Raw genomic sequence first — 23,554 nt, 5'->3', positions numbered from 1 at the left:
TAGGACACCGTCTAGGACTCCTAAAGTTCAGGAATCAAGGTTCAGGTCTGCATTTATCAGGCTGTTGAATACATAGATGCATGCTTGCATTTGTTTAGTTTAGCTTAACAATCAAATGCTGAGGAACTCCTGAAGCTCAGGATCAACATGGCTGTTGAACACATAAATGCATGCTGCATTTGTTAGTTTAGCTTAACAATCAAATGCTGAGGAACTCCTGAAGCTCAGGATCAACATGGCTGTTGAACACATAAATGCATGCTGCATTTGTTTAGTTTAGCTTAACAATCAAATACTGAAGCTCAGGATCAACATGGCTGTTGAACACATAAATGCATGCTGCATTTGTTTAGTTTAACAATCAAATGCTGAGGAACTCCTGAAGCTCAGGATCAACATGGCTGTTGAACACATAAATGCATGCTGCATTTGTTTAGTTTAGCTTAACAATCAAATGCTGAGGAACTCCTGAAGCTCAGGATCAACATGGCTGTTGAACACTAAATGCATGCTGCATTTGAGGCACTCCTGAAGTACAGGATCAACATGGCTGTTGAACACACATAGTATGTATTTCATTAATTGTAGGATGACCTCGTTTTAAGATGCATGCTGCATTCTTTTAGTATAGCTTAATAATTAAATACAGAGGTCCTCAGCAAGCTGCTGTGACACATAGTCTCTTATCACATAATTGTAGAATTACTTCAGGATGCGTGCGCATTCTATTTTAAGTCAGTAGCAGGTTTGCTGCTTCTCATAATATGATATGACTGATAAAGGCGTTCTTTAGGCTTGGCGTTGGCTTCCGTGTGTTGGGGGGAAATTCTGTTATGCACTCTCTGAGTATCCGAGCTGCCGCTTGGCTGAAACCAGAGAGTATGCATGTTTAGTTTGGGGGATTGTATAAGCTTTCTCTGAATATATGCTTACGCTGCTTCGACAAAATTCAGTGAATATTCTCCCGAGTGCGGGAGCTTCAATGCCAAGCTTAATTGTTTCCATTTGTGTCAATAAATGGTAAACTGAATCTACTAAGACGAGAGTGTTTCTGATTGAAATAGCGTTAGTTCATGCAGGACACGGAAGTCGTGCGCCAAAGCTGTAACCAGCGGGCAGTCAGCTGATGTGAACATCAGCTTTTCTATTCCCCATTCACAGCTCAGCTGGTCATTACGTCACTCACTCATACTCCAATCACAGTCCACACATTAGCAACAAGGTTCCTTTAAATACGGTTCGAATTCTCTAGGTCGCTCCTGGTCTTGCTACTGACCACTTCTGCTAAGCTGCCTCCTCCACCCCAGCCTCCACCTTTTTGATTAAAGTCTACAGGCTCAAATACTGTTGATTATCATGTATATCTGCTAAGTCATCTAATATGTCAATATACTGCTTATTGTTCATATTGTATCCCTATGGGGATTGTATAAGCTTTCTCTGAATATATGCTTAGCACGCTGCTTCGACAAAATTCAGTGAATATTCTCCCGAGTGCGGGAGCTTCAATGCCAAGCTTAATTGTTTCCATTTGTGTCAATAAATGGTAAACTGAATCTACTAAGACGAGAGTGTTTCTGATTGAAATGTATATAATTTATTTGTCATGTTGTTTGCCTATTTACATCAGCTCTCTTCTGGGTGATGTCCAGAAGTGGCAAACTGATGACTTTTGTCAAATTTGATCAATCTTGTGTACAGGTCTGAACACATGAGGAAGAGGCAAATTTCTTGTTGGTTTGGCCCGATAATTTTTTTAAAAAGTTATATTTTATATTGTTTCCTAACCACTTGAATGGTGCAACGTGTTGTGAGCTTTTAGATCTCCTATTTTTGGCAAAGAGATTTGGTGTAGATGGAAAAATCAGTCCAACAGTTGCAACTCAGTTCTGTTTCACCACGATTAGAGGGTTTAAGTGGTTATAGTCATTTGTGAAAAATAAGCCCTAAATATGTATTTTATTAAATACATTCTGTTATTGTTTTAGGCCCAGAAAATGTAGTCTGTCTGTCTGTCTGTCTCTAAATATAAGGCTATTCCACACCAATGACTGCAACTCCTTGCAACTATTTGTGGAGCAGTTACTCTGCTCTCTTCCTTATGATAGTAAGTTAGCAGGTCTAGATAATCTGGATGGTAAAGTGCTGAGAATATAGCATCTCCTATTTGTCATATTATTAATAGATGTTTGGAGATGTTTGGGTGTGGGTGGAGGCTAAGGTTATTCCTATAGGTCTAGGCTATACCTAGACCTATCAGTATTTTACCTGTTTTGAGCAAAATCATGGAAAAGTTGGTGCATTCACAAATTCAAGCTTATTTTGTTCCAAACAAGCTTGCAACATATTCTCAACATGCCTACAGAGCTGGTCACTCTACTTCTACTGCTTTGATACAGGTGACTGATGACTGGCTTAAAGCTATAGATAACTCTATGCTGGTGGGAGCTGTGCTGTTAGATTTGTTTGTTATTTTGTCCTTTTTATGTTGGGAGTATTGTCATATTCGTTCATTACAATAATATACATCTGGCCTAATTATCCTCCCCAGGTGAATCACTGCCCAGTGCCCATAGCTAAGACAGTTTTGACAGCCCCTCTACACACCTCAACACCAGGTAAATTTAAATGCTATTCAATCAATGCTAATTGATTTAAGCCCAATGTTAAATATATATATATATTGTAGATGGAAATTACAGCCTGTATCAGTATTAATGTCAAAACAAAACCTTAAGAGTTTTCTAATTCCTTCATTTCGTTTTCTGCTGTAGATCTTGACAAAACTCCGGTCAGCCGTAAAAGAGGAAGAAATGCACAAGGTGACTGCACATGAATGATTAACATTTTAAATACATTTTGACAGTTTTTGTTTGTTTGTTTACCCGCCTGTATTATCGTTGGGACTACTACTACTATGCTTTAGGTCCTCTAGAAGAAATGAGTGTAACAGAACGTTTAGCCGGAAGATTAAAATAAAAATGTATTAAAATATATTATGTATTTCAACAACAGTACATCTACTGTGGGGGCCTTACTCCTGAACAGAACAAACTAGGACTCCACAATGAAAATGTGGATAAAGCACAGTATATATCATACATGACTTGATGGTGTAAGAGGTGTAATTTCAATGTGTTTTCACACCCAGCAGAACATTGAAGCTACACACCGGTCCAAATCAGATCCAGAAATACACAAGGTAACTTTCAATTGACTGTAGCAGTGAGCAAAATGGGTTTCAATGGGGGTTTTCTCTCCCCCAACAGTGAAGCCGTAATCTGGGCCAAGAAAATGTCTGGACTCTACTCCACCTTTCAATTGACTATAACAGTAATCCTCAATGGTGATGTTGCAAGTATGACATGTAGCCTAATTACCTTGTCTTTCACCAACAGAAAATCTTATCAGAACTCCCAGGAGAAAGTCACAGGATTCCAAAAGGTACATTTTAATAAAGTTTGGAAGTCATCTTACTCTGGCAAAAATTTTATTGGGGAGAGATAATGATGTTGAACTTGAAAACAAGTAATGTTGTTTATTAAGATCTGCACCAGCCAAAGTATAGCCTCACATTCTAAATCACAGGCAGACTGTCACATGGTTTGTTTATTTCAGTTTCCCATGTCGGAGAAAAGTAAGAATGGAAGTATTATTTATCACTTTCCACTGTGTTAGTGTATTATTTCTGTTTCATATCAACATAATTGTCTTCATTGCAGGTTGGCAGAGTGTGCCGTTTTTCTTTTTGCAATTTAGCTTCACGTTTTCTTTTTGTTTCAGACTTTTCACCAATGGCCTGATGAGTCCTTTCTACTTGCATGGACAGCAGGAGAGAGCTTTCAAAAGCACTGCCTTCTATCTGTCATCAATGATAAAAATAACTTTGTACACGTGTGACTGACATATACTAGATAACCTCTGTAATGTCTACTGTCAGTCTGAGAGTTATTTGTCATTGTTTTGACTGCAGAAGCCATTCAGAAGATATTCAGAGAGACAATGGAGAACCTGGTCAGCGCTGCCATCTCTGACCACTTCAAGCAGGCGCCTGGTAGAAGAGAGGGATACAAGAAGAAGAGGGCCACGCCTTGAAGCAAATCCAATGTTATTATTTGGTCAAAACATTTTGTTAAAACTTGTCTTTTCTTGTTGTTTAACGCATTAAGACAGGGAACGCATCTGTGTCACTTAAGATTTCTTTGGCTATTAAAAAAATAGCAGATTTACAAGCTCATAGCGCGGAACTCGTGCCGCGCTAAGAGCTTGTAGATCTTCTATTTTTTGAAGATTAAAAAAAAAAGTGTAAATCTTTGAATAAATATATATATACATTTATAACTCAAGTCTAGGCAAAGCAAAGATTTGACGTAAAAACATACATTCAAAGATTTGCAAAAATGTTCAAGATTGTTAAAACAAAAATATAGCAGATCGACTAGCGCCGAGTGCCGTGCTATGAGCTTGTAGATCTGCTATTTTTGAATAGCTCAAGTATAAGATGTGTTAAAGCAGAGGTCTTCAACAGAGAGTCCGGGACCCCTAGGGGGTCCTCAGAGTTACTACAGGGGGTCCGCCAAATCTTTGTGTGATATGATAATTTTTACATTAACCACTTGAACCCTAGCATCCTTTTTCTGAGGAGAGCTTTAGCCAAAAATAGCAGATCTACAAGCTCACAACGCCTTGCGCTGCGAGGCGTTGTGAGCTTGTAGATCTGCTATTTTGGGCAAAGAGGTTTGGTGTAGAGGGGGAAAAAAAGATGAATCTACAACACAATGTTATAGATATGGGGGTCCCTGCTTCATCTCTAGTCGGGTCCTTGGCCTGAAAACGTTGAAGACCCCTGTGTTAAAGTGTTTAAAATCTAACATGACAGGTCTTAATGGCTTAAAGCATTAAGAGGCGCAGAAATTAAAGAACGATTGTACAAGCTTTGGTATGTTTTTTTGTTGAAATATGTATTGTATTGAAATTACAGTTGAAGATAGTTATGTTCAGAGTAGATCAATGTTAACATTAAGAAACATGATTTTATCCAGTGGTACAATGAAGAGTAGCATGACATTAGTGTCACACTGCAACCTATTTAAAAGATCCAGAAAGATAACATGTTAACAAATTATCAGAACATCATGGGACTACACTACTACCAAGGTAAGCAAAACAGGTACAATTTGGTCCATCAGGTAGTTTTTGTAGAGAACCTGGATCTGCATTAAAATTGAGGCATTTAAATGCATTAATATAGGTTTCGTGTGAATAATTTGATAGATCTTAAAGGTGTATATTGCCTACAAGTTGTTTAGATGTTATTTAAACATATGATTTAATTATAAGTATATTAATATCCTTATTAAATAGACGTTTACATGACGTCTAAACAACGTTCATAGTCTATAATAGGGTTTAACCCACTGAGCATTTTTCGGGCTATTAGACGTCTAAATAACGTCTAGGCTAAATCCGGTTTATGAGTGGTCTAAAAATGAAAGTTTTTTCAACGTCTAGGCTAAGCCTAGACGTTCTTTCAACGTCATTTGAACGGTTATATATTTATATCTAGCCGTCCAAACGACGTTGAAATAACGTCTAGGCTAGGTTTAGACGTTGAAAAAACAATTCTAGACCACTCATAAACCGGATTTAGCCTAGACGGCTAGGTGACGTTTAGACGTCATTTAAACGTCTAATAGCCCGAAAAATGCTCAGTGGGATGTATTATAATAAAATGACAGCACCAGATCTATGCATTGGCCGACAACTGATGAACGTGGGAGCTTAGTTCATGACTTTTCTAATCCACTAGAGGGTGCTATAACCATGTTGCATCAGACTTCTAAACTACTGGCCATTGGAGCAGACTGCACATGAAAAGATAAAACACAGTCATCAGCTCTATTCACATAATCCAATAAGCTTATTGTTTTGGTTGATTATGTATTTGGTATGTATGGACCAATACTGTTGAAAATGACGGTAGCCTCTCACAGTCACCTTTGGTGGTAATTAATTACAATTGTGGTTATTCCATTAATTTAGATTGGACAGATCGATAGGCTACAGATATTTAGCCTGTTAGTCTGTTAATAAAGTCAGCTTTTGCGAACACCTCGGACAGTTAAGTTGCTTGCTGTTTTCATTTATTTTTTATAATTGTTTTGGGAAAATGAAAAAAATAGATTATATTGAAAACTAAATTAAATTAAATTAAATAAATGAAAAAAGTAATTCAAAAAACACTCTCCTCACGCGTCTCCTCACGCATAAGAAGGACAATATCAGTCACTAGAACCAAGGACATGTGTTTCAGTGAATCCATGGTCCGTGTATTTTTCGGCCATTTGAATTCTAATTTTAGATTTGGTAAACGAAATTCGGAAAACGGTCCGTTTTCTAAATACTATTTAGAAATGGTTAAACAAAAAACAGTATTTGATAAATGAAATTCGGAAAACGGTTAGTATTCTAAATACTATTTAGAAATGGTTAAACAAAAAACAGAAATAGGTATTATATGACCTGATTCCCGATTTTCGTTGGTGTGGTTCTAAACAGAACGAGGAATTTAAAACAACAGTGCGCAACCCGTTCTGATTACTATGAACTCATTTTCATTTTTTTACTCAAGGCGCTGTGACCCGGAAGTCCTTCCCTCTGCCTCGTAAATAGAGGCGGTGGCGCCGCCATCTTGTTCATTCATTCGTGAATGAATGAATGAACTGCGTGGGTCAGGTAACTATTAAACGAAAATGGAAGGCTTTCAAGGCTACAGTTACGTGTTATACAGAGGGGAGAAGCGTTATACAGTATTGGAGGCGGATATGTGCGTGGAAAAGATTGCCATGATTTTCCAGGTACTGTAATTGTTTGATTTTTTTATTAATACGTTTGTGCGTACTGTTTACCATAGCATGTAGCTCTACTAGCTAACGCTCTCGACCAGAGCTAGGTAGCATGTGATTCCGTGTAATCTGTTAAAATATATATGTTAGTTATCTTAAAAGCATAAAACTTGGTACATGTGTACAGTTCAAGGCCATGAACATTTTCTGGATTGGAGCTTTTACTGTTTCCACCATAACCACGTTATGTATTCATGTATTTTGCAGCATCTCCTAAACCCTATGCTGTGTTTTGATGGTCAATGATAACAGTGATATAGAATGTACACTACAGGGGAATAGTTAGGCTTAAGTTAATTGAGTGACCTGAAATCACAGTATCAGGCAGTGGTGGAAGAAGTACTCAGATATATTACTAAAAGTAGCAATACCACAATGAAGAAATACTCTGTTACAAGTAAAAGGCCTGTGTTCAAAATGCTACTTGAGTAAAAGTATTGGCATCAAAATATACCTAAAGAACCAAAATTAAAAGTACTAAAATGTTTGAAAATAGCAGATCTACAAGCTCACAACGCGTCGTGATGCGACTCATTGTGAGCTTGTAGATCGGCTATTTTCAAATAGCCTAGGTATAAAATACCTAAAGTGGTTAATGTATGTTTTTATAATATAATAATTTCAAAGTAACTAGTAACTATAGTTTTCAAATTGTAGTGTAGTAAAAGTACAATATTTGCCTCTGATATGTAGTGGAGTAAAATTACTGACATTTGGAAATACTCCAGTAAAGTAAGAATCTCCAAAATCGTACTTAAGTACAGTACTTGAGTAAATGTACTTAGTTACTTTACACCACTGGTATCAGAGAACCTGACTTGGTAATGTTAAGCCCTAATATGTAAACAAAAGTTGCTGTGTGAGCTCGTAGATTTATCAGGAGAGAACTCATGAAGTGATAACACAAAGAAAAGAGCAGAAAAAATTGGACCTTTAACACTATGCCTGTTAAGCTAATAAATGGGTACACTCTTCATATTGGAGGAAATTGGCGACTCATCTGAAAATGTTTTCTGTGTATTACAGAGACACATTTTAACACAAAACATTTTGTTTTAACCAAAAAATATCACTACCTTTTAACCCATACAATGACTCGAGTGAACTATATCCTGTATTTGCCGGACCCAGGGGGTCTGGCTTACATAGCTTTGTACCTGTTTCGTCCATACATGGGCATGGTCACTTTGTCCTTAGGCCCCAGCCATAAAAGTCTGTCCCCCTTTCGTCCATACATGGGCATGTTTTGTACCTGTTTTCTCCATACATGGGCAAAAAACAGGTTTTGGTCACTTTGTCCTTAGGCCCCAGCCATAAAAGTCTGTCCCCCTTTCGTCCATACATGGGCATAGACACAGGCTGACACGTCATGTGAAGTCTGGGTCTGGCAGAACCAGGTCTCCTGGTCTTGTTTTTTGTTGGTGTTGTAATTGTATCTGAAGAGTTTTTCTTTAAACATTTATGGTATTTTTCATTCTGTCCAATTAAACAGGTCAGCTCCAGTAATCTGCACATTACAGATGACACAAACACAACAATATTTGCAGAGGCATCAGGACATTTTGCCTCCAACTATCTTGTACACCGTGGTCATTACGAGGTACATGGAAATCCAGATGAGAGTCTGCTCCCTGCAAGCAGAGCAAGACCCTCTGCTTCTGCTGCAGTTTCCACAGAAACACCACAAGCTTCGACGAGCCAGGGCCAAGTTCCCAACAAGGTTAGTAGTTAAATGTACTGATCTATGCTGTGAAAATGTTATCTCTCATTCATATTAGTTTTGGTGTGATTTTTTTTTTAATTTGTATTTTATGCCCAGGTCAATCAGTGTTGCAGAGGTCGTGAATGGCAAGCTGTTAAGTGCAAGGTCACTAAACATTCGCTTTCTAGAGGCTGATGCAACCGTTGAAGGAATGACAGCAAAGGTGATGGAGGAATTAGGCAGCAATGAACCAGTTACCCTGTTGGACAGCAAAGGAAAAGAAATCCTGGACTCAAAGTGCTCAAGAAGTAAGTTGTATGATCAGACACATGCTTATAAATTGTGGTTTAAAATCTAAATTAATGCAGTTTTGCCAGACTTAAGGGGTCGGGGCTTACATGAGGCTTTGTACCTGTTTCGTCCATACATGGGCATGGTCCATTTGTCCTCCGGCCCCAGCCAAAAAAGTCCGTCCCCCTTTCGTCCATACATGGGCATGCACAGGCTGACACGTCATGTGAAGTCCGGCTTAGCCGTGACGTAGTGCATGTTTTGTACCTGTTTTCTCCATACATGGGCATATCCCCTTTGTCCTTAGGCATGCCCCCTTTCCTTAAGCTCCAGCCATAAAAGTCTGTCCCCCTTTCGTCATTCTACATATATGGGGATGTCGTACTTGAATTCTTCTTTTCCTCTGCACACACTCTGCAGACACGTCAACCGAAGTCCGGCCATGAGTAAATAGGCATAGGGAACTATTCATGACATCACTATTATGTCACAAGTACAAAGACAGATGCTATTTATACTGTAAGACACAATGGCTGTTTGATGGTTGATTTGATTGTGGTTGCTTGCATTAAATTCATTTACAACTTATTGCTGTTGTCCGCTAGATTACTTTTAGGCAGTTTTGTTCCGCATAACTTATTTCATAGGTTTATTACTACACAAACAGCATAGTAAATTACCTAAAATACTGAACTCAAAGCTCTTCTGCCATATTCTGTGCACTGACTGACAAAAGCCAGGTCAATGTAATCAGACTGGAATGTTTGCTAGTCTAGCCTATACACAAATCTATAACCAAATACCCCTATACACAAAAAAACTCTACACCAAATGCCTAAAATAATTTATGCTTTTCAGTTATAAAGTGGTTTGTAGGTGTGTTACATACTAGGACTTCATTCTGGGTCTGGCAGAACCAGGTCTCCTGGTCTTGTTAAAATATGGAAGTTAATCAATATTTTCTGACTCCAAGGCGTAGATTGGTGGGAATCCAACACCAGAGTGATCTATGCCATGCCTTATGATGAGTTTGTGGAGTTCCAGAATGGAAGACGAGCAAAGGCCAGGTAATACATTTGATGTGAAGTCAAAATCATATGAATAAAAAATGTTGATTTAAATTGTGTAAATCAACTTTTTTTATTTGTTTATAATCCGTTATTTGAGTAATCATTCATGAAGTCATTATGATTTTCTCAGCATAATTGTAAACATGGAGAAATGTAAGAATATCTCATAGGTTGACACTTGATTTCACCATTTGAAAAAAAAATCTTGAATCCTTTCTTTTCTGTTCCTACATTCAAGCGGAAGGTCCGAAGAGAGTTCGATTGCACAAGACATCATTGTTAAAATTGGCCAACTGAAACAAGCAGCTGAGGGCCTCCAAGACATCACTTCAGCACTAAACCAGCTGTCTGATCTTGCGAAGATCAAAAGCACATCAGCCTCCCTGAAGGACCCTATGAATGTTGCCTTCAACTGTCTCGTTTGTAAATGTATGTATACGATATGTAACAGTAGGTAAATGTACTTGTGTAGTACAAAACATATAGCCTGGCATTGGCCAGACTGATAACGTAGATTCACTCTGGCGTTCCTCCCTGGTATCAGTCTGGACTTCGGACCATAGGGAGCAAGGATGAGATATCAGAAAATGATTTTGATGCTTTTCATGGACCAATCATTTTCTGATTTCTCATACTCACTCCCTATGGGCCGAAGTCCAGACTGATACCAGGGAGGAATGTGAGAGTGAATCCACATTATCGGTCTGGCCAAACAGACTTTTCTACTAAACAGACTTTTCTTAATGATTTTAAAGTTATCATTAAATGTTTTATGCATCAATGTAATTCTTTGTTTTAAACCTTGCAGCTACAATGGAAGAGCCCATGTTTTCCACATGCTGCGAATCTCTGGTTGGATGCCGAACCTGTGTGCGACAGTGGCAGTTAAATGCAGATCGGTGTCTGAAATGCAACACAGTAGATTTTCACTCCAATGTACACCAAGTTGAGGGTCTCGATGATGCTTTGTCTTCTCTCAAGGACTTAGAAACGGATGAGTAACTTGTCCCAACATTGTTCCATTAACCCATTCTGAAAGGGGAAGGTTCACAGCCAAGCTTCTTTATATACCAAGATTCCTTTTAGTTGATGGTTAGTGTTTACACCCTTGTTAATTTTGTTTGAGAGAACATGTTTACCTAAAGCTCTAGATCACTTGAACCACATTAAGCTAGGGTTGAAGTGGTCTTATTTGAATGTGATTCTTTGTTTTTCATTCAGAGCATTAACTGGTGCAATATAGCCTGGGCTGCTGTTAACCTATTAAGACCTGAAGCCGATTCTACAAAATAATGTCTTCTAAATCCCAACAGTTTTCTGAAAAACGTATGTTTCTATGTCAGTGGTTCTTAAACCTTTTCATGTCGAGGACCCCCAAAATTATATGCATTTGGCCGCCGACCCCCATCTCAAAATGTCTTGTTCCAGGGACCCCCAGAAGCAAAGATTTGAGTTCAAGATATTTGCTTTAAAATAAAAAAACTCAGATTTGCACAAATTTGCACAATTTTTCAAAAATAGCAGATCTACCAGCTCATAGCACGGGCGCTATGAGATCTGCTATTTTTGAATAGCCAAAGTGTAAAATGCAGGACCCCCAAAATTATATGCATTTGGCCGCCGACCCATCTCAAAATATCTTGTTCCAGGGACCCCCAGAAGCAAAGATTTGAGTTAAAGATGTTTGGTTTAAAATAAAAAAATTCAAAGATTTGCACAAATTCACAATTTTTCAAAAATGGCAGATCTACAAGCTCATAGCGCTATGAGCTTGTAGATCTGCCATTTTTGAATAGCCAAAGTGTAAAATGCTTTTTTTTGCTCAACTCAAAGTGACACATACGTTCCAGGTCTTTAAGTTAAGGTCATGGGTTAAGGTAGAAAACATGACATCTGAGACTGAGATTGGTAGTGATGCTTCACTTGCATTCTTGAGTTGCTGGTCACATGAAAATAATCTAGAAAGACTGAAAGATTGCTGAAGATTTTTCTGTTTATTGCAAACATTGTTCTTAACAGCAACACATTTTACTGTGAAATATTTTACAGTTTAATTTGTAATAAATGTTACTTTTGAAAGTATACTGCAGCTTCATTGATTTTTACAGCTCTATGTAACACTTCTGGTGATATCAATAAGAGACCTAACTGCATCTTTAAAAGGGTCATAGTTATGGTGAACCACATTTTGGTATAGAGATAACAAGTCAAACTGTGAACCAAACTCTCTTTCAGTCCATTGTTGGGCTTCTTCAGAGCGGAATGGATCACATCCAAAAATGGATTCTCTTTTCAAGGCTGACCCCACTTCCTGCTGATACAGGTCAGCTGCAATGTCACCAACAGGCAGAAGGTCTTCTGGAACTCTGGCACGACACCCCTCTTGAGCCCGTTGATTTGGTATTCCCCTTCCTTCACAGAAAATGTAGTGTGATAAGTCAAACATGTGTTGGCTAGATACATTAATCCATTCAGACCTAAGGATGATTCTAAAAACACCTTCAAAGCATTGTTTATACTTCAGCATATGATAGCAGATATACAAGCGCTTCTCATTCGAGACACACTCAGGGCTTGCAGACCTGCTATTTTCGGCATCTAACTGTCAATATGGTTAAGAGTTTAACAGGTTACCCCGGTCTGAATGGGTTTAGCTTGACAAATCGTGCCCCTCCACTGTAATTTTTCAGTCAGTACTGGATTCAGTTGTGTAATGCGGGATAAAATGTGGATCCATTTCAAATCTAGAATTTTAAGAACCAATTTAAAGAAGTCATGATCATAATGCAGATTTTAAATTAAATGAATCAAACCTGGGATCCTGTGTGCGTTCCATGCCTCGATGACATTTTTGATGCCAATGCTGGCCATCTGGCATGTGAGGTTTGACACACAGTACTTGGATGTGTTGTCCTCCATGTCCACCTCTTCCTGGTCCTGCAGCTGTATCAAAGCTCTCTTTAAGGGGTAGTTGACTCTGGCATTCACCTCAGACCACATTCTCTCTATCACATGGTTCTGTGCAGGTTTTAAGAATAGTGTCAGTCAGTCTGCCCTCATTAGGAATGCACATTCATTTAGTTATTATTGATTACCTACCTTTGTAGAGGATGTTTGAAGGTAGGGCTGCCTCTGACGATTGTGTCTGTGTTCGGACAGCTTTTCCTGCATGAATAATGTCAGATAAAATTCTTTTCCACAGTCAACTCTGACCTGAGGAAGCAGAACCAAAATAAGTTTTACTCTTATGTACCTGTACACAAGATGTAACAATAAAGTTGAGCCTTGAACTCTGACCTGGTCCCAAATGCCCCAGGAAAGCACAGCAGGCCTGAGGATAATCAAACATACAGTATAACTTTTATACATACAGCATTAGTTGAAATCATAGATCACCAAAGTGACAATAACAAATCTATATTGTCAAAATTGGAACAATAAGAGTTACAACAATAACTGGAAAATAAACGAAAATGAATGGTATAATTTATTCAATGTTTAAAAGATCATTAAAAGTTTTTTTCATTTCAATTACAAAAAGTTAGTTTAACCTCTAACCCATTCAATCTGGGAAAAGTGTATGTATGTATGTGTGTATGTATATACTCCACAATACACTAAGACTTTATTACCATTCCTACTAGCAAGGCACTAATAAAAGTTATTTTACCTGTACACTTCCTCATAGATGACTACGTTGTTCTTTATTGGCATGGTGGAGTGACCGACAACCTTCTTGCTGAAACCATCTATAGCCATTACATGGGTCACTCCAAACATAACAAGCTTCTCATTTTGATCAACATGCAGCTTGTGACCCATATATTCTGCATGATATGGTATAGGGTTCAGATTTCGGGCACCCTAAAATGTAAGAATAACATTATTATACAAACTTGATAATCCCTACATCATACTGTAGAATCAGAATCAAATTCATTGTCACATCACAGGTTTCACATCACCTGTTGTCTTGCAATATGGTAGGGTTGATGAATGCTTCTCAACACTTTGCCCACTCTGCCTTCAGAAGCTTTAAGCCCCTTTGAGGATAAATATCCAGTCATCATTTTTCGTCCAAAAGACGTCCCAGTCTAGGGGAAATATGTAGAGTGTGAGATACATACATACATACATACATACATACATACATACATAAATACATACATACAGGTAATAGAAAAAAAAAAGAAGAAGAATATCATGAAAAAGGTATTTTTAATTGTATAATTACAAACGTGAAACATTTTGTCTTAAACTTGACCATCAACACCAGCAGATCCAAGTTGCTTAAAGGTGTCATGCGTACCATGTCAACTGCTGCTGTTAATGCATTCTGTTTTATCAAGTCCAGAGTCAACACAGCCATCTACCAGGAGATTCTGTATGTTCTGTATGTTGACAAGCTTTATGGAGATGCTTGGACAGGACTTGGCACCTGCCTACATTGCCAAAATTACTAATAACTGGTGTACTGACCATGGTATTACTGAGCTTTATTGACCAGCCAACTGGCCTGACCTGAACCCCATAGAGAATCTATGGAGTATTGTCAAGAGGAAGAGAGACACCAGACCCAACAATACAGATAAGCACTATCAAAGCAACCCTGGGCTTAAAAGTAATTTGTTCAGAAGTATCCCAGACCAAGTATTGAGTGCATCAATTAACATACTTTTCAGATGGTTGACATTTGTGTATTAAAACTATTTTTTTTGATTGGTCTTATATAATAATCTAATATTTTGAGATATGGATGTTTTTATGTTCATAAGCTATATAACGTAATCATCAAGATTAAAACCAAAAAAGTTTAATATTTCAAATTATATTACGGAAAAAAACCTTTACATGATATTCATTTGTTTTAGAAGTAGCTGTATATGTCCACTGCAGGTGAAAAACGGGGTAATCATGTACGGTTTATAATAATAATAACAACAATAATAATAATAAAAACCTACCTCATTGATACCTTCAGCAACTGCAAGTTCAAGTTGGTCATCCGGAACGTACTCCCTCACAAGCCCTTGCTCAGCACACCACCTCCGCACATTCCTGTCGGAAAAACCCCGTGCTGTTCCAAACTGTGTACATAATGCAGCGGCAATATCACCACAAGACATTCCGTTAATTTTTTTCCCTGTAATAAAATCCGCATATTCATGCAACGACATATTTACCCCCCTAATCAAAATATACCGCCAACTACCAGTGCTCCTAACTTCCGGTTTTAATCATTTCCGGGGCAAGCCGATGATGATCTACAAGTCCATAGAATTACAATCTTGTGGGTTTGTAGATCGGCTATATTTGCAGTGCACCACTGTTGAACGACGAAGCATAACTCAAGCATGTGTACCGTTACTATTCTCTATGACGTGTACCATAGTCCATAGTTATATGTGTACCCGTACAATAACTTTAAGTGCACTGCTAGTAGTCCTAAAAGTTCCCAGATGTTTTTATAAAGGACCCAGAGTTTAAAAGTGTATTATATAACATTAGATGATAAAACTCATTTTACACTAATGTAATCTGACCTTGTTGACAGACTTGACGCCACACCAGTTTCTTAATTTATTGTCCAGTTGGCTGGTGATATTAATAAGAAACCTAAAAAAACTGCATCTTTAAAAGGGTTAAGAGTTTAACAGCTTACCCCGGTCTGAATGGGTTTAGCTTGACAAATCGTATATATATATAGATAGATAGATAGATAGATAGATAGATAGATAGATAGATAGATAGATAGATAGATAGATAGATAGATAGATAGATAGATAGATAGATAGATATATATAGATGTCTGAATGTAGGGCTGCCTCTGATGATTGTGTCTGTGTTCTGTCAGCTTTCCCTGATTAATAATGACAGAATTATATTCCCCAGTCAACTGACTATCTATAGTCCATAGGAAAGCACAGCATGTCTGAGAATAATCACAAACAAAGGGCCATTTTTGGCTAAAGTGGGAAATATGGTCTATATAGTTTGTTTTATTGGTCCAAAATATTGTCTATAAATAGGCCTACCTACATTCATGAAACGACCTACTGACCAGCTGTCAGCATTGGACAATGATTTTTTTTTAATAGGATGGTTTATGTGACTAAACTCTACAAGTAAAATACATTCCACTGTGATAAGAGTTGAGTGAGCAATTAGACACCACATTAACCACCAATTAGACTTGACACCACACCAGTTTCTTCATTTATTGTCCGGTTGTACTATTATTGCTATTACTCAAAATACATTTGTAATATAATGATATATAATATTGTAATAGTCCAGCAGCCACTGAGGTGAGGTGGTAAATATGGTCTATAGTCTATTTATTGGTCCCAAATTTCTCATCAACCTGCTGATCTGAGCTGTCAGCATTGGGCAATGTTTTTTTTATAGGGGGATATATGTGACCATACTGTACCTCTCTATTACTAAATCGACTACTGGATATGTCTTGGACCCAGAAATGTTGTTTTCTATTAACCTTTATTATCAAAATGTAATCTATACATAGGTGTATTATGAGAAAATGGGCCCCTAGCACCAACATGCAAAAGGAGCCCCCCGAAGCGCAGTGAGCTGCCCACTGCTGCACATATGTACAGTTATGACATAGCTTCTATTTCTTGAAAAATACAAATAATCAAAAAATATATAAAATCAGGTGCTGACCTATTTATTGCAGGTATATTATTATTACATTTTAATAATACATTATTCATTATACTATATCTGTAATAAATAGAGCAGCCCAGATTTAGGAAGAGTTGAGCCCCTATGAATTGCTAAAACTTTTTTTTATGTTTCTTTAAGGAATCTCACTTGTCCCAGTTAAGGCCTAACACATATTTAAAGGAGCATGATACAGTCAAGTGTTATATGATGCTATTACATGAAGGAGGAGGCCCCATTTCGATAAATCAGGGTAGATAACATAATGTTCGAACATTATGTTATCTACCCTGATTTATCGAAATGCGTGTATATTAGAACATCTGTTGTTGTTTTGAAAACGTTTTTTTTTATCCCCCCTTTTAAGTCCTAAGGATAGACTGAGGGGTTAAACACTTAACATGTATCATGATGGTTTGGGGTATACTTTGGGTAGGCCTACTATTATTTTTTTCAACGGCGGTCTTCATGGTGGTAGACTTCATCAAGATAGTGTGCTGTGCATGTGCAGCAGAAACTCCATGCAAAACCAGGGCCTGCAGTTACACAACAGCCAATCTGGCTTTCACAATGATTTGCAAATATCAAGGTAGATCTGTGTATAACAATGAGTACACAAAGCAACTAAAAGTCTAATATTTTCACGAGGAAGAAGTTAAGTAATGGTGAGCCACTTGAGTTGGCCTACAAATACACACTACCTAAAGAGAGGATTCTCCTCTATTAGTAACTTACCTGGAAGCACATTTTGCACAATGCAAAAGCATTGCATGACCTAAACCCACCAAAATAATACTCAAAGCATACCCCACTAGGTTCTGTTGGACTTTTATTGGCCATGAATTGGCTAATTATGCTAATTGCTCACTCAACTCTTATCAGTGGAATTTATTTTAGTTGTAGAGGTTAGTCACATAGACCATCCTATAAAAAAAACATTGCCCAATGCTGACAGCTGGTCAGGTTGTTTCATGAATGTGGGTATATTTAGACCATATTTCCCACTTCATATAGTTGGACTATATAGAGTTGACTGGGGAATATAATTCTGACATTATTCATCAGGGAAAGCTGACAGAACACAGACATCAGAGGCAGCCCTACATTCAGACCTCTACATGGGTGGAGTAAATGCATGCAAATGTGTGTGTGTGTGTATATATATATATATATATATATACACACACACACACACACATATACATAACCAAGACCTTTTTAAAGATGCAGTTAGGTTTCTTATTAATATCACCAGAAGATGTGATTGACTTGTTACACAGTGACTTGCAATGGTCAAAGAAGCAGTATACTTTCAAATATAGCATTTATTGCAGTTTTCCAAAAGTATAAATCTGAACAAGAAATACAATCTAAAGTGCCATTTCCATGAGGTAAATTGCATCACGTTACATTCAACAGTATTGAAATATAAAATTGCATGGAAAACATTCCATTTATGCACATTCAACGGTACATTTGAATTATAAAATTGCATAGAAAAATGTAAAACATTCCATTTATGCAAAATCTGAACAAGAGTGTAACTCAACAACAACAATATTCGCAGACCGGTCAACAGGAATGGCTTTTAAAGTGCTATTTCCACTATTGCATCACCTGGTCATCAGGAGTTTGTTAATACTGCATCAAGTAAAAGCTATGAATGAACAAAAAACAAAAGTAATAACACATTCAAGTTAGACAACATTTTAACAGCTTGAACCCTAGCATCCCTATTCAACCCATTTTCAACCTGTCGTCATATAGGTCCTCACTAATGCTCATGATAAAACGGTAAAATTCTCTTCTACAGTCTGTGTCTCAGAGGAGTGCTGTGGACAGTTCAGAAACCCGTCAACCAGTGACATCATCGATGGGGAATCCAAGCTAATAGAAACAGCAGGCTTTGTATTTCTGGAAAGTTGCAATGCAATAATGGAAGCCATTGTTCCCCTGTTAATAAAAATCTAAATACAAAATTTGAAATCTTGTTGGAAAAAAATAATCCTGCCTAACAATGATGTCACTGGTAGACAGGTTTCTGGACTATCCACAGCCCTCCTATGAGACACAGACCAAGCAGAAAAAAATTGTACCATTTTATCATGAGCATTAGTGAGGACCAATTATATGAAGATAGTAAGACAATCATTTAGATCTACACGCTCACCACACGTTGTGACGCGTTGTGAGCTTGTAGATGGGATATTTTCGTGTTAAGATATTTGGTGTAAAGGGAAAACAGTAGGGGGCCATACAATTGAAATTTAAGCAGCATAGATCACTTAACTAACCTCCGGAGTGATCTGGTTTAAATGGTTAACCACTTAGATTCCCACCAACTTAGGCCTTGGAGTTTTTTTTATTTATCAACTTCTATATTTGAAAAGGGCATTAATTTTAAAATTTGAAACCACAATGTATAAGCACGTGTCTGATCATACAACTTACTTCTTGAGCACTCAGTCCAGGATTTATTTTCCTTTGCTGTCCAACAGGGTAACTGGCTCATTGCTGCCTAAGGCATCCATCACCTTTACTGTCATTCCTTCAACGGTTGCATCAGCCTCCACAAAGCGAATGTTCAGTGACCTTGCACTAAACAGCTTGCCATTCACGACCACACTGATTGACCTAAGTGGTTAACCAATTAAACCCCATATACTTTGTTGGCCACCTCCAGTTTCCCCATCTACACCAAATCTCTTCACTGAAAATATCCCTTCTACAAGCTCACAATGCGCCACAATGTGTTGTGAGCTTGTAGATTAGCTATTTTTGCCCCAAAATAGGAACGCTAGTGTTCATGTGGTTAAAGTGATCTATAATGTGCCCTTTAGGTTTAACCCTGTGAGGGAAAAAAAGGAACAAAGTAGGAAAACCTCTCTCTACACACCAAACATTGAACAGGGGTGTAATGTAAACGACAAAGTTAACAAAAACTGCCAAGAAAATTGGATGGAACCCTCCCCCTCTGAAGAAGCCCATCAATAGATAACAGTGTGGATCTCTTTGACTCGTCACCTCTATATAAGAGTTCCAGGATACCTTTTTGCAGCCGACAAAATATAGACAATAGCTACCAGCTACTGTTCTGATCCAAAACAGTTGTGTGATTGATATAATCGGGGGGAATAGAAAGGGGGGGAAATCAGTGCAGACCACAGGTACTTTCAATGCAGAACACAGGTAGTTGTTCCTGGACAGTTACAGAGGCTGCGGTTTGTCAGTCCAAACTAAGACTATATAGTGTGGTTGTTCCTCTGATTGAGAAAACAGATCTAAGAAATCAACAGCTACCCTTGAAATGACAACTTTACAGCCTCTGTAGCTTTCTGGCTACAGAAACATACTGGAACAATGACAAGTTACTCCGTTTGTATGTTCCTGAGAACAGACAACACGTCATCAAGACCCTTAACTGGGAATAGATTGGCGCTAAAATCCTCTTCGTCGCATTTCACACACTTATCTCCAACTAACTGCTCCCGTCGCACACAGGTTCGGCATCCAACCAGAGAGTAGCAGCATGCGGCAAACATGGGTGCTTCCATTGTAGCTGCATGGTTTAAAACAAAGAATACATTGATGCAAAAAACAGTTAATGAAGGTATGTTTTGTACTACACAAGTACATTTACCTACTGTTACATATCTTGTACATACCTTCACAAACAACACAGGCGAAGGCTTTCTTCATAGGGTCCTGCAGAAAGGCTGCTGTGCTTTTGATCTTTGCAAGATCAGACAGCTGGTTTAGTGCTGAAGTGATGTCTTGGAGGCCCTCAGCTGCTTGTTTCAGTTGGCCAAGTTGACCATTGATGTCTTGAGCGCTCGAACTGTCTACGGACCGTCGGCTTGAATGTGGAACAGAAAAGAAAGGATTCAATACTTTTTTTCAAATGGTGCACCTGAACAATCTCTTTTCTATATATTTTATTAAAAGTGTCAACCTATGAGATACTTACATTTTTCCATGTTTAAAATTATGCTGAGAAAATCATAATGACTTCATTAATGATCACCCAAAAAACTGATTATAAACAAAGAATTATATATAATAAAAAAAAGTTGATGTACACATTTCAATTCTAATAATTTAAATCATCAAGTTTTATTCATATTAATAATAATACATAATGTATTACCTGGCCTTTGCTCGTCTTCCATTCTGGAACTCCACAAACTGATCATCAGGCATGGCATAGATCAATCTGGTGTTGGATTCCCACCAAACTAGGCCTTGGAGTCAGAACATATGTATTAACTTCTATATTTGAAAAGGGCATTCATTTTAAACCACAATTTATAAGAATGTGTCTGATCATACAACTTACTTCTTGAGCACGTGGAGTCCATGATTTCATTTCCTTTGCTGTCCAACAGGGTAACTGGTTCATTGCTGCCTAATTCCTCCATCACCTTTGCTGTCATTCCTTCAACGGTTGCATCAGCCTCTACAAAGCGAATGTCTAGTGACCTTGCACTAAACAGCTTGCCATTCACAACCTCTGCAACACTGATTGACCTGGGCATAAAATAATACATACATTTAAAAAATAATAATAATTCACACCAAAACTAATATGAATGAGAGATAACATTTTCACAGCATAGATCAGTACATTTAACTACTAACCTCTTGGATGATTTTGTTGGGAACTTCTTGGCCCTGGCTCGTGGAGTTCCAACCAAAGCTTGTGGTGTTTCTGTGGAAACTGCAGCAGAAGTAGAGGGTCGACGCATGAAGGCAAAAGGAACACCAGCAGTGGGTGTGGGTATGGCTCTGCTCGCAGGGAGCACACTCTGATCTGCATCTCCATGGACCTCGTAATGACCACGGTGTACAAGCTTCATGGACGGAAAACTTCCTGTTGACCGGTCTGCGAATATTGTTGTGTTTGTGTCATCTGTAATGTACACATTACTGGAACTGACCTGTTTGGACAGAATGAAAAATACCATCAACGTTTAAAGAACATTGTAATTTAACAGTAAAAAGCAAGTTATAATGTCAACACAACATGCAGTATAACAATCAAATTAGTGAAATCTGTTTAGTGAAATCTGTTATAGTTCAAGATTACTTCATCCTTATTGTCTGGTATGTAAAATGAAACCTTTTAAAATAATTAAATGTAAGCTTGTAGATCGGGTATTCTTGACATATAGGCTAGTGCAGGGGGCTTCAACAGGGAGTCTGGGATGCCTATGGGGTCTTCAGAGTTACTACAGGGGGACCAAATGTTTGTGTGAAAGAACTTTTATATTAACCACTTGAACCTTATTCTGGGGGGTAACATTGTTTTTTTCCCCGTCGACAACAAATCCCTCTGCCAAAATTAGCAGATCTACAGGCTTCACAACAAAGAGATTTGGTGTGAAGGGGAAAAAAAGAGCAGACAGTACAGAGCCAATGGTCAAATTTACTATGTATTGTGTGTTTATACATGGTTAAATGTCTGAAATATACATATTAAGATGGTTCCAAACACATTAGTATAAAATAAAGTGTTACTGTAAACAAACAAAATTAACACAACAGTGATGTCAGTGCTGTCAAACAAGTCTATGAAGCCATCTATGAAATCTATGATAAAGTTTAATCTGTCTGCAACACAATTTTATATGTAGTGGGTGGGGGGGTTCTTACACTCAACCCTGACTATTCCCCTGTACATTCCATTTTATTGTAATCATTGACCATCAAAACACAGCGTTGACATCGGTCATTACGTGATATTAGGAGATATAGGTTTAGAAGATGATGCAAAATACATAACGTGGTTATGGCGGAAACAGTGAAAGCTCCAATCCAGAAAATGTTCATGGCCTTAAACTGTACACATGTACCAAGTTTTATGCTTTTAAGATAACATTAACATATATATTAACAGATTACAGATGCTACCTAGCTCTGGTCGAGAGCATTAGCTAGTACAGCTACATGCTATGGTTGAGGGCGTTAGCTAGTGTACAGCTACACGCTATGCTAAGGTAAACAACAGTACGCACAAACGTATTAATAAAACACAATTAAAGTACCTGGAAAATCATGGCAATCTTTTCCACGAACATGTCCTCCTCCAATACAGTACGCCGCTTATCCCCTCTGTATAAAACATAGCTGTAGCCGCCTTCCATTTTCACCGTTTAATAAGTTACCTGACCCACGCAGTTCAATGAATGAATGAACAAGATGGCGGCGCCAACGCCTCTATTTATCAGGCAGAGGGTAGGACTTCCGGGTCACAGCGCCTTGAGTAAAAAAATGAAAATGAGTTCATAGTAATCAGAACGGGTTGCGCACTGTTGTTTTAAATTCCTCGTTCTGTTTAGAACCACACCAACGAAAATCGGGAATCAGGTCATATAATACCTATTTCTGTTTTTTGTTTAACCATTTCTAAATAGTATTTAGAATACTAACCGTTTTCCGAATTTCATTTATCAAATACTGTTTTTTGTTTAACCATTTCTAAATAGTATTTAGAAAACGGACCGTTTTCCGAATTTCGTTTACCAAATCTAAAATTAGAATTCAAATGGCCGAAAAATACACGGACCATCCATCATGGTTAAAATGGAGTTTGAAGTTACAATAGGTTTGTATAGGAAGGGAGCGTGTCTGCTAAAATGAATATCAAATATCTAAATACTGAATCAAGCAACTTAAAAACTGTCTGGGGTGAAACACAAAATCCTGAGTAGACGTTAAAATGACCACAATTCTTTTTTTAAAGTGAAATATCCCTTTAATAATAATGATAATAATAATAATTAATAAAATGAGTGTTATATAAACAATATTTATAAATTATAATTATATACATTATATTGATAATATAATGTATATGTATATAATGCAACATGGCAGTGGTGGGAAGTAACTAAGTACATTCA

This window comes from Gymnoscopelus braueri (assembly GCF_963280865.1).
Source record: "Gymnoscopelus braueri genome assembly, chromosome: 23".
In the NCBI taxonomy this organism is placed as follows: Eukaryota; Metazoa; Chordata; class Actinopteri; order Myctophiformes; family Myctophidae; genus Gymnoscopelus; species Gymnoscopelus braueri.
Note: the sequence above shows the minus strand (reverse complement) of the source record.